This window comes from Bison bison, unplaced genomic scaffold (assembly GCF_000754665.1).
Source record: "Bison bison bison isolate TAMUID 2011002044 unplaced genomic scaffold, Bison_UMD1.0 scf7180017864390, whole genome shotgun sequence".
Lineage (NCBI taxonomy): Eukaryota > Metazoa > Chordata > Mammalia > Artiodactyla > Bovidae > Bison > Bison bison.
Window position 1 is genome coordinate 3,505,421 of NW_011494962.1, and position 17,308 is coordinate 3,522,728.

The 17,308-nt window shown below is 44.9% G+C and overlaps 1 pseudogene; it reads left to right on the forward strand.

Moving 5' to 3' along the window:
- LOC105002237 overlaps nt 1-17,087 on the forward strand; it is a 23,045-nt pseudogene extending 5,958 nt beyond the window's left edge.
- Nucleotides 17,088-17,308: the final 221 nt, after the last annotated feature.

A 17,308-nucleotide genomic window follows, 5' to 3' on the forward strand; every position in this document is an offset into this window, starting at 1 on the left:
TGGGATCGAACCTGTGTCTCTTGCATTGGCAGGCAGATTCTTCACCGTTCAAGCCACTAGGGAAGCCCTCTTTTCCTTGTTTTAAAAAATTAAAGTATAATTGCCTTACAATATTATATTAGTTTCAGGTGTGCAACATAGTGATTCCATACTTTTGCACATTACAAATCGATCACTGCCCTATGTGGTTTCAGATGGCATATTTCAGAGGAAGTCCTTAGGAAAATGTGGCAAGGAACTGTTGTGTGTGTAGTGACCTGAGCTGTGTGTCCCAAGCACCAGATCCAACCAGGATCTTCAACGGAAAAGAAGAAACTCTAATGGAATTTCGTTACTACAGCTTAACACCAAACTGTCTGGTCTCAGCTGCTTTGAGTGAGGTTCCCTTGCATAATACGATCTATCAAAACTGCTGGATTTTTATCAACCTGATTAGAGCTCTGAGAAGCCCATGCAGCTATGCCCTGAGCTCTGGGATGTGGTGGTGGAGGTTAGCAGCATATCACGTGATTATGTAATGCCACTGCTTTTCTTTCTGCCGCTGCTGCTGCTGCTAAGTCGCTTCAGTCGTGTCCGACTCTGTGTGACCCCATAGACGGCAGCCCACCAGGCTCCCCGGTCCCTGGGATTCTCCAGGCAAGTACACTGGAGTGGGTTGCCATTTCCTTCTCCAATGCATGAAAGTGAAAACTGAAAGTGAAGTTGCTCAGTCATGTCCGACCCTCAGCGACCCCATGAACTGCAGCCTTCCAGGCTCCTCCGTCCATGGGATTTTCCAGGCAGGAGTACTGGAGTGGGGTGCCATTGCCTTCTAACAAGGAATAATTCGAGATCAACAGTTCTTTTACCCACAAGGAATCGAAATAGAAACAGCATACATTGTTTCACCATATCTTTATGAACAAGCTATCTTCATGAAAAAGGGAAGGATAATGATCATACAGTTAGGTCGACTCATAAGACAAATATTCAAGAAAAGGTCATTTATTAGCTGGAGGTCTCTAGTGGTTTCCCACAGGGCTCTGTTTTTGGATCTATTTGGATAACATTTTTACTGACCACTTAGATAAAAATAAAGCATATTTCTCAAATTTCGCACAAGATAAAACCTTAGGAAAGACTGAAATAATAAAACCAGAATACAAACATATTGCAATAGACTGGAACAAAGATCCCAGACCTAGAATTAAGTTTAATGTAAATATATTCATGCCTCCAAAAGAAATTGCATAAGTATAGCTTGGAAAGGCTTGGTTTGACAGTAGTTTTTATGGGAAAAAAAAAAAAACCTGGTAGTTTTAGGTGTTGACAGACTGATAAGGACAAGTGATGTGACTGAGCAGATAAAAAGCCAACTCAGTCAAAGGCAGCACTGATACCACTGTGAAGTCTGTGTCAAGGCAGGTGCTATTCCCACTGCACGGGGGGCAGGTTCTACCATGTCAGAACATCACATCAGTTCCTGTGGGTCTCACTGAATGGAGGAGCTTCTAAGGGATGAGCTGTTTTTAGAACTACATGATCTACAGCACGGTTGATGGAACTGGAGATATTTCATCTGGAAAGAAGAAGACTCTGCAGTATGCATGACCGTCGTCACAGCTAATATTTACTGTGCTCTCCCTCGGTACCCGGAGAAGGCAATGGCACCCCACTCCAGTACTCTTGCCTGGAAAATCCCATGGATGGAGGAGCCTGGAAGGCTGCAGTCCATGGGGTCACTGAGGGTCGGACACGACTGAGCGACTTCCCTTCCCTCCCTCGGTACCAGGTTCCACTTTAAGTGCCTTACTTGTGTCATATACTATTACTACTACATATGAGTTATGACGATTATTGCCCCCTGCCTTTATCTAGTTCAGTTCAGTTCAGTCACTCAGTCGTGTCCGACTCTTTGCAACCCCATGGATTGCAGCATGCCAGGCCTCCCTGTCCATCACCAACTCCCAGAGTTTACTCAAACTCATATCCATTGAGTTGGTGATGCCATCCAGCCATCTCATCCTCTGTCGTCCTCTTCTCAGCCTTCAATCTTTCCCAGCGTCAGGGTCTTTTCCAGTGAGTCAGTTCTTCACATCAGGTGGCCAAAGTATTGGAGTTTCAGCTTCAGCATCAGTCCTTCCAATGAATATTCAGGACTGATTTCCTTTAGGATGGACTGGCTGGATCTTCCTTTATCTAATATCTGTGGAAATGGAAGCACTAAGAGGTTAACTAATGCCCAACGTGACGCAGCTGCCAAGTGGGGGCTGGGAGTCAAAGCCAGCCCCAGACTGCCTCAACTGTCTGTAACAATAACAGCACAGCGCATGGCTCCAGAGTTACAAATCTGAAGGAGGCAGATCCTTTAAGTTGTTGTTTAGTCCCTAAGTCATGTCTGACTCTTTTGCAACTCCATGGTCTGTAGCCCGCCAGGCTCCCCTGTCCATGGGATCCTCTAGGCAAGAACACTGGAGTGGGTTGCCATGCCCTCCTCCAGGGGAATCTTCCCGATCCAGGGTTTGAACCAGTGTCTCTTGTGTCTCCTGCATTGGCAGGCGGGTTCTTTACTGCTGAGCCGCCAGGGCAGAAATCTGAAGGAGACAGACCCTGGAAGAGCTACCTGCAAAGTGGTGGGCCATCTCTTGCTGGAGGTGTTCAAGGTCAAGGGCGCTCTGCTGAGGATGATGTGGGTGAATTCTGTGTTCAGAGTGAGGCTGGACCAGGTAACCTCAAGGAGTCTCAGGACTCTGGACTCTCACTTGCCAAGCTGCCATTCTTAGGGTTGGATTCTAAGAACCGTGGAGGGGTTATCAGTTTTCCACACCGTTTTCTTCCCCCACACCTGCACTTCCTTTGCCCTCAGGTGAAAATAAGAATGTCTTCATGGCTTGGATGCTCTCTTACCTTGTAGTAAGTGTAATTTATTGGCTGTCATGATCCACCCCTGGCAGGTAGCTGTATTTTGCAGAACCCTTCTTCCTAGCCTTGCTTTAGAATGGAAGGCGCCTTGTGAGTAGAGTGAGTAGATCTCCCCCTCCCAAAATATTTCCATTCAAATCAGTGGCAAATCAGAAGGCTGTTGATTGAATAACTGACAAGGGATACCTGCTACCAACTGTCTCCTGCTGACCCGTCCCTGTGACCTTGGTTCCCACAATCTCACCCGTCCTTAGGGCTGTGTCACAACGCAATGTCATTACCTCATTTTCTTCAGCTTCCTAGACCCCTGCTTTTCCCAAGGTGTTCCATCAGCCAGAAATGCTTTCCAGTCTGAAAAACCGGAAGATGGTGAAGAGATTTGAGCATAGAATCTAGATACCTAGCTGAGGTTAACCCCAGGTAGGTTTTCCCAAGTTGATTTGGTTTGGGCCTAAAGCTTTGTGTGTGCTCCGTTGCTCAGTCGGGGCTGACTCTTTGCGACCCCATGGACTATACCTCTCCAGGCTCCTCTGTCCGTAGAATACTCTAGGCAAGAATACTGGAGTGGGTTGCCATTTCCTCCTCCAGGGGATCTTCCCAACCCAGGGATTGAAACTGTGTCTCTTGTGTTTCCTGCATTGCAGGTAGATGCTATGCTATGCTAAGTTACTTCAGTCGTGTCCGACTCTGTGTGACCCCATAGATGGCAGCCCACCAGGCTTCCCCATCCCTGGGATTCTCCAGGCAACCCACTGGAGTGGGTTGCCATTTCCTTCTCCAATGCATGAAAGTAAAAAGAGAAAGTGAAGTCGCTCAGTCGTGTCCGACTCTTAGTGACCCCATGGACTACAGCCTACCAGGCTCCTCCATCCATGGGATTTTCCAGGCAAGAGTACTAGAGTGGGGTGCCACTGCCTTCTCCGTGCAGGTAGATTCTTTACCACTAACCCGTCGGGGACGCCACTAAAGCCTTAAGTAGGGCCTTCCAATCAGTTCACCTATTGGGACACTTGGGAGCTGATATAAATAATTGAAGACACATGGGGGTAAATGGATACATTGAAGAAAGAGCCAGTTTGGGCTCTGGTCTTCTCAAACTTGCCTGCTGCCCGTTGCTTAGCCCATCCTTGTCATCATCCCACTTTGTACCTCTCTCCTATCTCTGGTTCTGATCCTTCCACTTAGAATTCTTAATGTTTTTTATTTTTGTTGTTGTTGTTTTGGAGTGTGTGTGTGTATGGCCATGCCTCGACGAATGGGTATCTTAGTTCCCTGACTAGGGATAGAACCTGTGGCCCCTGCATTGGAAGCTCAGAGTCTTAACCACTGGACCACCAGGGAAGTCCCTGTCTTTAATGTTTCAATCATTCACTTCTGAGATGAGTTTCTCTCTTAGTCCTACCCTGGAGGGAGCCAGCTCTACAGGCCTCTCCCTGGAGGCTTCCCCCAGCTCTTCCCCTTCACATTTGCATCTCAGCTCCAATGTTGCTTCCTTAGTAAGGCCCCACCCTGCCAGTCTATTCAACGCTAGTGTCCCATTGCAGCTGATCTTCAGAGTCACCAGTCTGTTTGCTTCAGAGCACTTATCACTTGCAATTACATTTCTTTCTCATTTTACTTGTTTTTGTCCCGATATTCTGAAAGTTTTAGGAAGGCAGAGAATTCTTTTGTGTCCTCTTATAGCCCCAGGGCCTAGTTCAGTGCCTGCACACATATGAGAATTTGTTGTATGAACCAATAAACTTTCGGGGAGAAAGGTAATTTTTTTTGTTTGTTTATCCCAGGCTAATTAGGATTCTGGCTCCTCACTCAGGGGCTTCCCAGATGGCTCAGTGGTAAAGAACCTGCCAGCCAATGTAGGAGACATAAGAGACTCAGGTTCGATCCCTGGGTCGGGAAGATCCCCTGAAGAAGGGGGATCTTCAGTATTCTTCCCTGGAGAATCCCAATGGACAGAGGAGCCTGGAGGGCTACAGTCCATGGGGTCACAAAGAGTCGGACATGACGTAGCAGCTGAGTACGCACACACACATCACTTAGCGAGCACCGCTGTCAGAGTCCCTCTAGTCTGCTCTGGTGTCTTTCGGTGTCATTTATCTTTAAATAATTATGATGAATTTCAGTTGATCCACCATCAGATTTTTGGTTTTTTCCGTACAAGAACAACACTTAACTCCAAAGTGATAAAAGCTATTCACAAACTTGAGCCTTGGAGGAGAGAAAGGAAATTCTTGACTTTGGGGGCTGAGTTCATTTCATCACATCCAAGTTTTATTTCCCTGAGGCTTTTCTTTGTCAAGCTTGGGAAAGTGCCACTTCCTAGGAGAACTACATAAGAACAAACTTCATATATGAGAAAAGCGAAAAGCAGCCCCGAAGGCAAAACTCAGAGAAGCATTTTAGACTGATCCCCCCTGAAGATCAATGGCAATCTTTTATTTTTCAAGTGCATTACTTCTCTAAACTGACTTGAACCAAATGGATGAACAAGGACATTTCAGACTGCATAAACCAAACGGGAAATAGATGAGAGTGCCAGCAAAGAGGCTTGAAAGGATTTATCTTCCTACATTTCAAGGCAACTGTTGCTTCCAGCAACAGTTTCTCTTGGGAAAACTGGTGAATGTGTCCTGGATTGGGACTGGGTGGCAGCAGGCGAGGGTCAGTGGGGACGTGGCAGGCGTGGGCTCGGGCTGGGCTGTGCATTACACTGGAGAAGGGCAGAGAAGAAGATGCAAAAGGAAGCTGAATGTTCCTAGGAACAGGACTGACTCATAAAATCTTTCCATTGATGATGCCATATCAAACCAATCACTTTCTGCTTTTTTGAGCCAAATTGGAAAAACCTGGACAGTCTTCGCTCCAAACAACAGCACAGAGGAAGGCTCCTCTTGTCTACAGAGCAGCACCTCCCAAACTCATGCTGTCTAAAGAGTCATATGAAGTGATGTGAAGTGTGAAAATCGCTCAGTTTTGTCTGACTCTTTGCAACCCCATGGACTATACAATCCATGGAATTCTTCAGGCCAAAATACTGGAGTGGGTAGCCTTTCCCTTCTCCAGGGGATCTTCCCAACCCAGGGATCAAGCCCAGGTCTCCCACATCACAGGTGGATTCTTTACCAGCTGAGCCACAAGGGAAGGAAGCTTGTTAAAAATGCAGATCCCAGGGCCCTCTCCTGGAAGGTCTGATGCAGTAGATTGGGGTTCAGGTATGAAAAATTATACTTGCAATAGGCATCCCAGCTGATTCTCCTGACTGGACAGGTTTGTTGTTGTTCAATCACTAACTCGTGTCTGATGCTTTATGACCTCATAGACTGCAGCATGCAAGTCTTTCCCATCTTTCACTATCTCTGGGAGTTTGCTCAAATTCATGTCCATTGAGTTGGTGATGCTATCTAACCATCTCACCCTCTGTCACCCTCTTCTCCTTTTGCCTTCAATGTTTCCCAGCATTAGGGTCTTTTCCAGCGAGTCAGCTCTTCACATCAGGTGGCCAAAGCATTGAAGCTTCAGCTTCAGCATCCATCCTTCCAATGACTATTCAGGGTTGATTTCCTTTAGAAATGACTGGTTTGATCTCCTTGTAGTCCAAGGGACTCTCAAGAATCTTCTCCAGCACCACACGTTTGGGGAAAGGCATCAGAGAGTTAGCCATCTTTGTCCACATTTCCTAATTCACCAATCTTCCAGGCAAACCCTACTTTTTGCCTTCCCTACCTTTGAACTCAATCCATAGGAAGCCTCTCAGTCTGTTCTCCTGTCTGGGAGCCATAGTGTGGTTCTGCAAACAAGACTCCAGTTCCCTCCCTGGAGGGATCTTGGTGGAGACCTCCCAGTGTTAAAGGTGAAACTGGACATGGAGACACAGGCATCAGGAGAGATGCCCCTTAGGGATGGAGCAGACTTCTTCACGGCTAGGCATTCTGGGGCCCCTTCCTCCTGCCCGTCCCCTCCCCGCAACGATCACATCTCCTGCTTCATCACCCATCTCCACCTCTAAGCTCATTCCCCAACCTCCCTTTCTGTCTCCACTGCAACTTCACAGCCTTGTATTCATTCAGGTGCTTCCACTTCCAACTCAGTTGGTTCAAAACCGCTGATTTATTGTCCTCTCCACCTCCAGCTCTGTTTCTCCACCTGGACCCTCTACCTCGGGTTCCCTCTTTTGCAAACTGGAAGTGTGGTCCTCTGAGTTACCCAAGCCAGGATACTGGCTCCTCTGTCTTCCTCATTCCCTACATCAAAACTTAAGTATCTGTTTAAGGCTGTGGTTTGCAAGCCTGGTTTGCTGCCAAAGAGAATCATCTGGAAAGATTTTATAACATACGCATGCCTGCGCTCCACTCCCAGGAATTCTGATTTAATTGGTCTGTGGTGAGGTCAGGCCATGGACAGCTTTTAGAACTTCCCAAGTGATTATAACATGCAGCCAGGGTTCCCACTCTAGCCTCTGTTCCACCCTTCCCCACGAGGCAGATCTGATCCATTCACAGGGCTGGTGCCAGGGTGGGGAGATCGAGGCTCTTAGCTCCAGCACAAAATTCAAGGGAGCGCCAAGACCCTCAGTCATCAAGATGGATTACAATATTAAAAAAAAAATAAAAATGAGTGCAGAAAGTCCATGATCCACAACCCATAGACGTTTTATAAAAACAGGCTGTCATGGTTTGTTTCACGACCCTGCTTTATTTCACAACAGCGACAATTATTTCCATCAGGCTGCGGTCCCTGGGCTAGTGTGGCTGTCACGTCCCTCCCAGGGGTTTATGAGGGTTGACAAAGGCGTGTAAACAGATTGGGCAACTAAGAACTCTAGGTTTTTTTTTTTTTGACTGGAGAGCTTTTAACTTTTTCCACTGGGTTCAAAACATGGGCGGATTTGTTGATAAGCCTGTGCCAGGGGTACACATGAGTGCCTCCACCCCAGCTTCCAGCTTGACTTGGCACAGAGCTGCTGGTCGGCTGGCCACTCCTTTCAATGCCCTTCACACCACGTCCAGGTTCCTGCTTTCGGGATCTAAGCCCTGTGTGAGCCCAGGAAGCTCAGCTCTCCAACCTCAACGCCTATTGCTTTCCGCTTTGTGTGATTCAATAAAGAATGCCTTGCAGCTCTCCAACGTGCCTTGGCTTTCCTTGCAGCTATGCTATTTCAGGTGGCTCAGTGGTAAAGAATCTGCCTGTGATGCAGGTTTGATCCCTGTGTGGGGAAGATCCCCTGGAGAAGGAAATGGCAACCCACTCCACTATTCTTGCCTAGGAAATCCCAGGGACAGAGGAGCCTGGCGGGCTACAGTCCATGGGGTTACAACAGAGTTGAACTCGGCGACTAAACAGCAACAGCAACACCATTACTCGGCGGTGTTTTCTGCTCTGCAAATTTGGGTCTTTGCAGCCAGACGCATAGTCGTTGATTTCTGCACTGCTCAGAGATACCTGGCTGAGACGGTGAGAGGGGTTGGAATTCAAGCTTGTTCCACTTTCGGAGCCCCATACCCCATCGCTCCGCCCCCTCCCCCCACAGCGTGCTTGGCGTGAGGCTGTATCCATGGGGCTGCCGTCATGTTTTCCCATTCATCCACCCAGTGTTAGTCGCTCAGTCGTGTCTGACTTTGCAGCCCCATGGACTGGAGCCCTCCAGGCTCCTCCAGGCTCCTCCGTCCATGGGATTTTCCGGGTAGGAATACTGGAGTGGGTTGCCATTTCCTTATCCATTTCCTGACCCAGGGATCGAACCTGGGTCTCCTGCATTGCAGGCAGACTCTTAACCGTCTGAGCCACCTGGGAAGCCCATTACTCACCCAGAATGGGCATGTTTTTCTAGCTTGGACAAAGACTCCCTGTTAGTGGCGGCTCTGAGTATCATTCCCCACATCTTTCCCCATGAATTCCGCCCTCCTTCCCTCCCATGTAAGACAGAGCTCAAGCTTTGACCTCCACTGGGAAGTCTTTCTTGCCCTCAGTCTCTGAGACAGAGTGACTCTAAGTTACCACTTCATCTTCTGCATGTTCTTATGATGGCAGCTATCCCAGTGAAGTGTAATTATGTGGACAGCTGTAAAACCACACGCCTGCCCCAGAAGTCTGGCCTGTATCGGTCAAGTTCAGGGTGGTTCTTCTTTAATCTAAGGATGCCTTTGAAGAATACTGGAATAACAAGTAGTAACGTCAAAACATTCAGGCGAGTACCTCCTTTGTTTTACTTCAAGGTACCAAACAATTGGCTGCATCAATCAGGCTGGGCACGGCTAGCTGAGATAACAAATTGGGGGCTTACAAGAAGAAAGCTCTATTTCTTATTCACCCGCATGTTCCTCATGGAACCCAGATGGATGGAGCAGTCACTGTTTGCAGCTCTGCTTGCCACTGTGGTGGAGGAAAAAAACTCTCGACAGTCTGGTACCAATAATGAATTGTTTCTTCCTGGAATCAGCTTTGGAAGTGACATAATCTCTGTTCCAACTTACTGGCCAGAATTAGTGTCATGGTCCCACCCAACCTCAAAAAGGACAAAAAGCATAAGCCTACCATGTTCCTGGAGGGCAGGAGAGCATGGAAACGTTTGGCAAACAGCACTGATGACTCCCAGAGTCGACGCTTTCCATAAAATTGACTGACTTTCTTATTTCTTAAATAGCCTTTTCTACCAGTTGTTTTGGCATTCAGAAAAATGCATTATCAACAGCAAGACCTGGCAATAACAACTACAGCTAAAACCCAAAGCACAGGTTTTTTGGGAAAATTTTCAGTGACATCTCTGCTCATAAATAAGGATTTTTTGGGAGTATGTATCTATTTTATTTTATAGTTCAGATTATATTGTAAAAACTAGCAGAATGTAGTGGCCCAAGTTCAGTTTTTGATGAGATTCTTAGTGTCTTAGTTACACAAATAAATTGCCTAACCCATCCAATAGATCAAATGAGATAGATAGTGGATGTGAAAACCTTCTGTAGATTGTAAAATGCTGAAATGTAAATTCTGTTTAAAAACATATTGTTGTTAGCCCAACGGACTAGCCATCCCAAAGACCTTTATGTTCTATTAATAAGATCTTTTCCTGCCACAGGTATTTTTTTCATTTCTTTTCTGTTGATTTTCATGGGCTTTTAAAATAAACCCTTAATAAGAACAGAACCGCAGAAAACATTCTTTCAGTATGAATCAGCTATATATTCAAAACAAAACTTGAAAAACTCAGTTTTTCCAGGAACAAATTGCCCTGGGAATGACGCCACTGAATTAGTTGTTAAGGAATTTAAAAATGAATTGCAGATGAAGTCTATACAAGTTTCTCCTAAATACATGTAAAGTCCACTTTCCCTCTGTAGCATATATTTTAAAAAGCCAGTCCCCCTCTGTATACACTGGTGGAAGAGATACACATCCTTAACATTTTCCCCCAAATCTTTAACTCTTAAAAAAACAATAATTAAGAGATGAATTTCACATTAAAAAGAAATTTTAATTTCTCCCTTTAATTTTAATAAGTGCTCCCTTAGTGCATTTATATCACAGAAAGAACATGTTAGAGTTCAAAAATGTCAGTTTTGTAAATTGAAATATATACGCAATGCCACCTTTTGTCTCTTTTCTTTGCTTCTATTTTAAACCTTTTAAAATAAATATCCTTCTCTGTGTTTACAGCATAGACTCCTTTATCCTACAGTTTGTGGACAATTATAGATCTGTCTACTGATAGATCCTATCAGTTTTGTTTGTCTTGAATTCTGTGATGACACAGAACTTGTGTCTCCAGAATTTGTGACTATAATCATGTGAAAATCCTGTTGAAATGAAAAATTATGTCTAATCTCCAATGAAAGAACTTAAGTGTGAAAGTGTGAATCAATCTCAGATCAAATGTCAAACGTTTAGATGTGAAAGGGTTTCTCCAAGACCACAGAAAAGTCAATATCCTACTGTTAATTTTTACATTAAAAAAAAAATCTGCTTAGAGGATTCTTTTCCAAACCAGACTTGATTTAACTACATCCTAAACATGGTTCCAGGCAAGAATACTGGAGTGGGTTGCCATTTCCTTCTCCAAAACATGGTTCAAATTCTAATAGTTCCACTAGCTTTAGAAAAATCTAGAAAGATAGACAATAGTATTTCCAAAGTGTACTTGTAGTTCTTTGAGTGATGGATGAGATAAGTATTAAAAGTGTATCCTTTTCCTTGGCAAGATGGAGGGGATGACTTGGCTACTAGCATCATGCACTTTTTGGATCAGCATCTAGTCTTTCCATTGCTTGAATTTCTCTCTGTAAAGGAGATTAAATAATGAAAAAGAATTGTCACAAGGTAAATAGGATCTTCTTAGTGATACCAATGTGGTAGGCTTTGCTATGGAAGTATAAAAATACTTTATTTCGAGGATATTCCTCATGTACTGGGAGAAACAAAGAACCACTACTGTTGCGCAACTGAAACAGCTTCAGGTAGAAATGATCCAACTGTGAAGATGTTAGAAGATCTAGAAACTCTGGGGCAAATGCAGTCAGCCAGGGACAGTCAGATGCTGTTTCACTACTTGGCAGACAAGCATGGTTTTAGGCAAGAATATTTAGATACACTTTGCGTGCTAAGTCACTTCAGTCGTGTCTGACTCTTTGTGACCCTATGGACTGTAGCCCACCAGGCTCCTCTGTCCATGGGATTTCCCAGGCAAGAATACTAGAGAGGGTTGCCATGCCCTTCTCCAGGGGATCTTCTTGACCCAGGGATTGAACCTGGGCCTCCTGCATTGCAGGGAGATTCTTTACCATCAGAGCCACTAGGGAAGGTTTACAGGCATGCAAAATGCCAATATGAATGCAGAATTACTTTGGAGCAGCAGAATATCTTTCCTTCTTTAGACTGTTGGTTCTAGCAGTAGATAGAAATGCTTTGAATTCAGAACTTATGGTTGCAGAAGGAAGGGAGAAAGGACGTGAGGAAGGGATAGTCAGGGAGTTTGGGATGGACGTGTACACTGCTATATTTAAAATGGATAACAAACAAGGACTGACTGTATAGCAAGGGAATTCTGCTCAATGCTATGTGGCAGCCTGGATGGGAAGGAGTTTGGGAGAGAATGGATACATATATATGTATGACCGAGTTCTATTTCTGCTTTATTGACTATGCCAAAGCTTTTGACTGTGTGGATCACATTAAACTGTGGAAAATTCTGAAAGAGATGGGAATACCAGACCACCTGACCTGCCTCTTGAGAAACCTATATGCAGGTCAGGAAGCAACAGTTAGAACTGGACATGGAACAACAGACTGGTTCCAAATAGGAAAAGGAGTACGTCAAGGCTGTATATTGTCACCCTGCTTGTTTAACTTCTATGCAGAGTACATCATGAGAAACACTGGACTGGAAGAAGCACAAGCTGGAATCAAGATTGCCGGGAGAAATATCAATAACCTCAGATATGCAGATGACACCACGCTTAGGGCAGAAAGTGAAGAGGAACTAAAAGGCCTCTTGATGAAAGTGAAAGAGGAGAGTGAAAAAGTTGCCTTAAAGCTCAACATCCAGAAAACGAAGATCATGGCATCCAGTCCCATCACTTCATGGGAAATTGATGGGGAAACAGTGGAAACAGTGTCAGACTTTATTTTTCTGGGCTCCAGAATCAGGGCAGATGGTGATTGCAGCCATGAAATTAAAAGACGCTTACCTCCTTGGAAGAAAAGTTATGACCAACCTAGATAGCATATTCAAAAGCAGAGACATTACTTTGCCAACAAAGGTCCATCTAGTCAAGGCTATGGTTTTTCCAGTGGTCATGTATGGATGTGAGAGTTGGACTGTGAAGAAAGCTGAGCACCGAAGAATTGATACTTTTGAACTGTGGTGTTGGAGAAGACTCTTGAAAGTCCCTTGGACTGCAAGGAGATCCAACCAGTCCATTCTAAAGGAGATCAGCCCTGGGTGTTCTTTGGAAGGCTGATGCTAAAGCTGAAACTCCAGTACTTTGGCCACCTCATGCAAAGAGTTGACTCATTAGAAAAGACTCTGATGCTGGGAGGGATTGGGGGCAGGAGGAGAAGGGGACGACAGAGGATGAGATGGCTGGATGGCATCACCGGCTCGATGGATGTGAGTTTGAGTGAATTCCGGTAGTTGGTGATGGACAGGGAGGCGTGGAGTGCTGCAATTCACGGGGTCGCAAAGAGTCGGACACGACTGAGGGACTGAACTGAACTGAACTGAGTGCCTTTCCTATTCATCTGATACTATCACAACATTGCCTGTTAATCTGCTATACTCCAATAGAAAATAAAAAGTTTTTAAAAAAAGAAATGCTTTGAGTTCACTCTAGGAAACACTGACTTCTGAAATCTTAACGCAGAATTGGGATGCATCCATGGAAGAACTTATGCAGCTCAAAGGGACCATAGATAATAATTCCGTGCGTTCTCCACTTCAGTCTTTCAGCCACAAACATGGCTCATTCATTGGTCTCTGTTTTCTTCCATCACCCCAAAGGGTGCCGTGACATTATTGATCCCCTCCTTTACCAGCCACAGTTGCTGTTGTTTAGTTGCTCAGTTGGGTCTGACTCTTTGTGACCCCATGGACTGCAAAATGCCAGGCTTCCCTGTCCTTCACTGTCTCCCAGAGTTTGTTCAGATTCACGTCCATTGAGTCGATGATGGCATCCAACCATCTCATCCTCTGTCGTCCCCTTCTCCTCCTGCCTTCAGTCTTTCCCAGCATCAAGGTCTTTTCTAATGAGTTGGCTCTTCGTATCAGATGGTCAAAGTATTGGAGCTTCAGATTCCAGAAAATTTGAATAAAATTGGCTGGATTTCATTAAAGAAAATTCACTCAAATCTCTGATCTGACAGTTTGACCATCCTAGCAACCCAATCCTTCTGATTTTCCTGAGACATTCTTTTTTTATAGATTACTTTTAAAAATTTTATTTATTTACTTTTGGCTGTGCTGAGTCTTCGTTGCTGCGAGGGCTTTCTCTGGTTGTGGTTAGTGGGGGTTACTCTCTAGTTGTGGCACACAAGTTAATCATTGCGATAGCTTATCTTGTTGTGGAACACAGGCTCCAGAGTGTGAGGGCTTCCATAGTCACAGCAGGTGAACTCAGGAGTTGCGGCTCCCAGGCTCTAGAGCACAGGCTCAATAGTTGTGTCTCACGGGCTTAGTTGCTCTGAGGCTTGTGGGATCTTCCAGGATCAGGGATCAAACCTCTATCTCCTGCATTGGCAGATGGGTTCTTTAACTCTGAACCACCAGGGAAGCCTCCTGAGATATTCTTGAAGACAGTCCCTGAAAGGCCCTAATAATGTTTTAAGTAAAGGTGCATGTTTATGCCTTGGAAGTGCTTTGAATAAATAAGTTCTGATGTATGTTAAAATGTAAACTTAATTATAACTAATCTATCTTTGAAGATAGATAGGCAAACAAGATCTCCCACTGGAGGCCAGCAGTTTGAAAGTGGTCTGAGCCATTTTGTTGCTGTTCAGTCACTAGGTCATGTCTGACTAGAACATTTTAAACAACTCCAAGAGAAAGTCTTTATTTATTCAGATGTCAAACATGACTTCTTAGAAGTTAAGGATATTCACTCCCATTCATTGTTAATTGAGAAGCATTCCTTCATATGCAAAATACAGAGGCTTTTGTATCAAAGAAGCAGAAAAAGATTTTCTAGTTTATTTCTCATGAATCGTGCACTTTTGAAATAGATGATTAGGCTTATTCTGAGGAAGAGGCTACAGAACGATCTTGTTTACCATCTGAGTTTGAAGGAAAGAAAGACTTTCATTCTGCCACAAGTTGAGTAAGGCTTCATAGGAGACAGTCCTGTTGGTCCCATGTCTTCAGAGAGTTTCTGGGAAAAGGTAGATTTAGAACTGATTGTGGAAGGAGGAAAAGAAGGCTGGGAAGTCATGAATCTGGCCAATATGAAGTAGATATAATCCCAAGAAAAGGGAGCATTTGTTTAAAAGAAGAAAGAATAATGGCTATGGCAAATGAGGAAGCTTCATCAACGTTGTGGTGCTTGGGCTCCAGAGTACGTGGGCTCGGTAGTTGAAGCTCGCAGACTTAGTTGCTGCGCAGCGTGTGGGAGCTTATTCCAGACCTGACCACAGGCTAAAATAAGGCATAAGACCTTTTTAAAGAGCCACCGGCCCCATTACTGCATGGCAAGTGGAAGGGGAAAAGGTGGAAATAGTGACAGATTTCCTCTTCTTGGGCTCCAAAATCACTGCAGATGGTGACTGCAGCCATGAAATCACAAGATGATTACTTCTTGGCAGGAAAGCAATGACAAAACTAGACGGTGTGTTGAAATGCAGAGACATTACTCTGCCAACAAAGGTCTGTATAGTCAGGGCTATAGTCTTCCCAGTGGTCACATACTGTTGTGAGAGCTGGACCATAAAGAAGGCAGAATGCCAAAGAATTGATGCCTTCGAACTGTGGTGCTGGAGAAGACTCCTGAAAGTCCCTTGGTCAGCAAGGAGATCAAGCCAGTCAATCTGAAGGGAGATCAACCCTGAATATTCACTAGGAGGACTGATGCTGAAGCTGAAGCACCAGGATTTTGGTCATCTGATGCGAACAGACAACTTATTGGAAAAGTCCTGATGCTGGGAAAGATCGAGGGCATAAGGAGAAGAGTGCATCAGAGGATGAGATGGCTGAATGACATCACCAATGCAATGAAGATGAACTTGGGAAAACTCTGGGAGATGGTGAGGGACAGGGAGGCCTGCTGTGCTCCATCCAGTCCATGGGGTTGCAGAGTTGGATACAACTGGGTGACTGAACAACAACAACAAGAACTTTTAAGCTTATGAGGAGTTCATGAAATTTAACGTGGAGGGAAATAAATCTCTGATGCTCTGGATCAGGAAAAAAAAATCATCACGATGAAAAATATCAATTTTACCTGGGAAGATATTTCATTAGCTCCATGCTCTACTGAGCATATCAGCCATGCTCCACCAGGAAGGTGTTTTATAATGGAGTTTTTCACTGATACACTTTCTTTTGGTAAATAAATAAAATCAGAAGATGATCTAAAATATTTAAGAGAATAGACAGCTTTCACATTCAGTAAGTGAGTTTATTTGTTTATGGGTTTCGTCGATGGCTCAGCAGATAAAGAATCCCCCTGTAATGCAGGAGACACAGGAGATGTGGGTTTGGTCCCTGAGTCAGGAATATCCCCTGGAGGAGGAAATGAAAACCCACTCCAGTATTCTTGCTTGGGAAATCCCATGGACAGAGAAGCCTGGTGAACCATAGTCCATGGAGTCAAAAAGAGTGGGACACAACTTAGCACACACACACATATTTTATTTATTTGGCTGCGACAGGCCTTAGTTGCAGCACACAGGACATTTGTTGTGTCATGCAGGACCTTTCACTGTGCCTCACGGACTCTCTAGTTGTGGTGCCTGGGCTCTGGAGTGCACAGGCCCAGTAGCTGCAGCTCTCTGACTTAGATGCTCCTTGGCATGTAGGGATCTTGGTTCCCCCACCAAGGATGGAAACTTGCTCCCATCCCCTGCATTGCAAGGCGGATTCCTAACCACTGGACCACCAGGGAAGTTTCAGTAAGTGTGTTTAGATCTTCAAATACTACTTGTTGAATTGATTAACTGACTGCAACAGGCTAATCATAGACTTCCCAGGTGGTGCTAGTGGTAAAGAATCCACCTGCCAATGAAGGAGACACAAGAAATGTGGGTTCAATCCCCAATCCAGGAAGATCCCCTGGAGGAGGAAATGGCAACCCACTCCAGTATTCTTGCCTGGGAAATCTCATGGACAGAGGAGCTTGGCAGGCTAGAGCCCATGGGGCCACAAACAGTCGGACATGACTGAGCAACTAAGAACACAAGCTATTCATTAATAGTTTTATCTGTTCTTTTAAGTGGTTCCTCATGGATCCCAACTCAGAAGATGATTGGGGTGTTTAGCGTTATGTGAATTGCTACATAAACTCAAAAGAATTGATATTTTCATAAAGATATTCTATAATTTTCATAAAATTATATTTTCCTGGATTCATCTTTCTGGAGTTGGTCACTCATGGTGCATGTTATTGCTCCCTAGCTGCCCAGAGCATAATTCCCTGCCCACGGGTGTCTCACTGAGGAAGCAGACATATGCAGTCAAGTCTGTACCACATGACCACGCCAAACACAGCTGAAGGGACCAGTGGTGAGTACCGGGCCCAAGGGCAGCCAATCCACAGGGTGATTATCAATTAACAGGTGGGCCAATGCAAAAGAGCGCCCAATCAGAGACACTGGCGAGCAGCTGAACCAATCAGAGTCTCTCTCAGGAATCCGAATTATGCCATACAGGGAGAAAGTGAGTCGGCTGGATAAGTAAACATAACACAAAAGGAAATAGTGAGGCAAGTGTCAA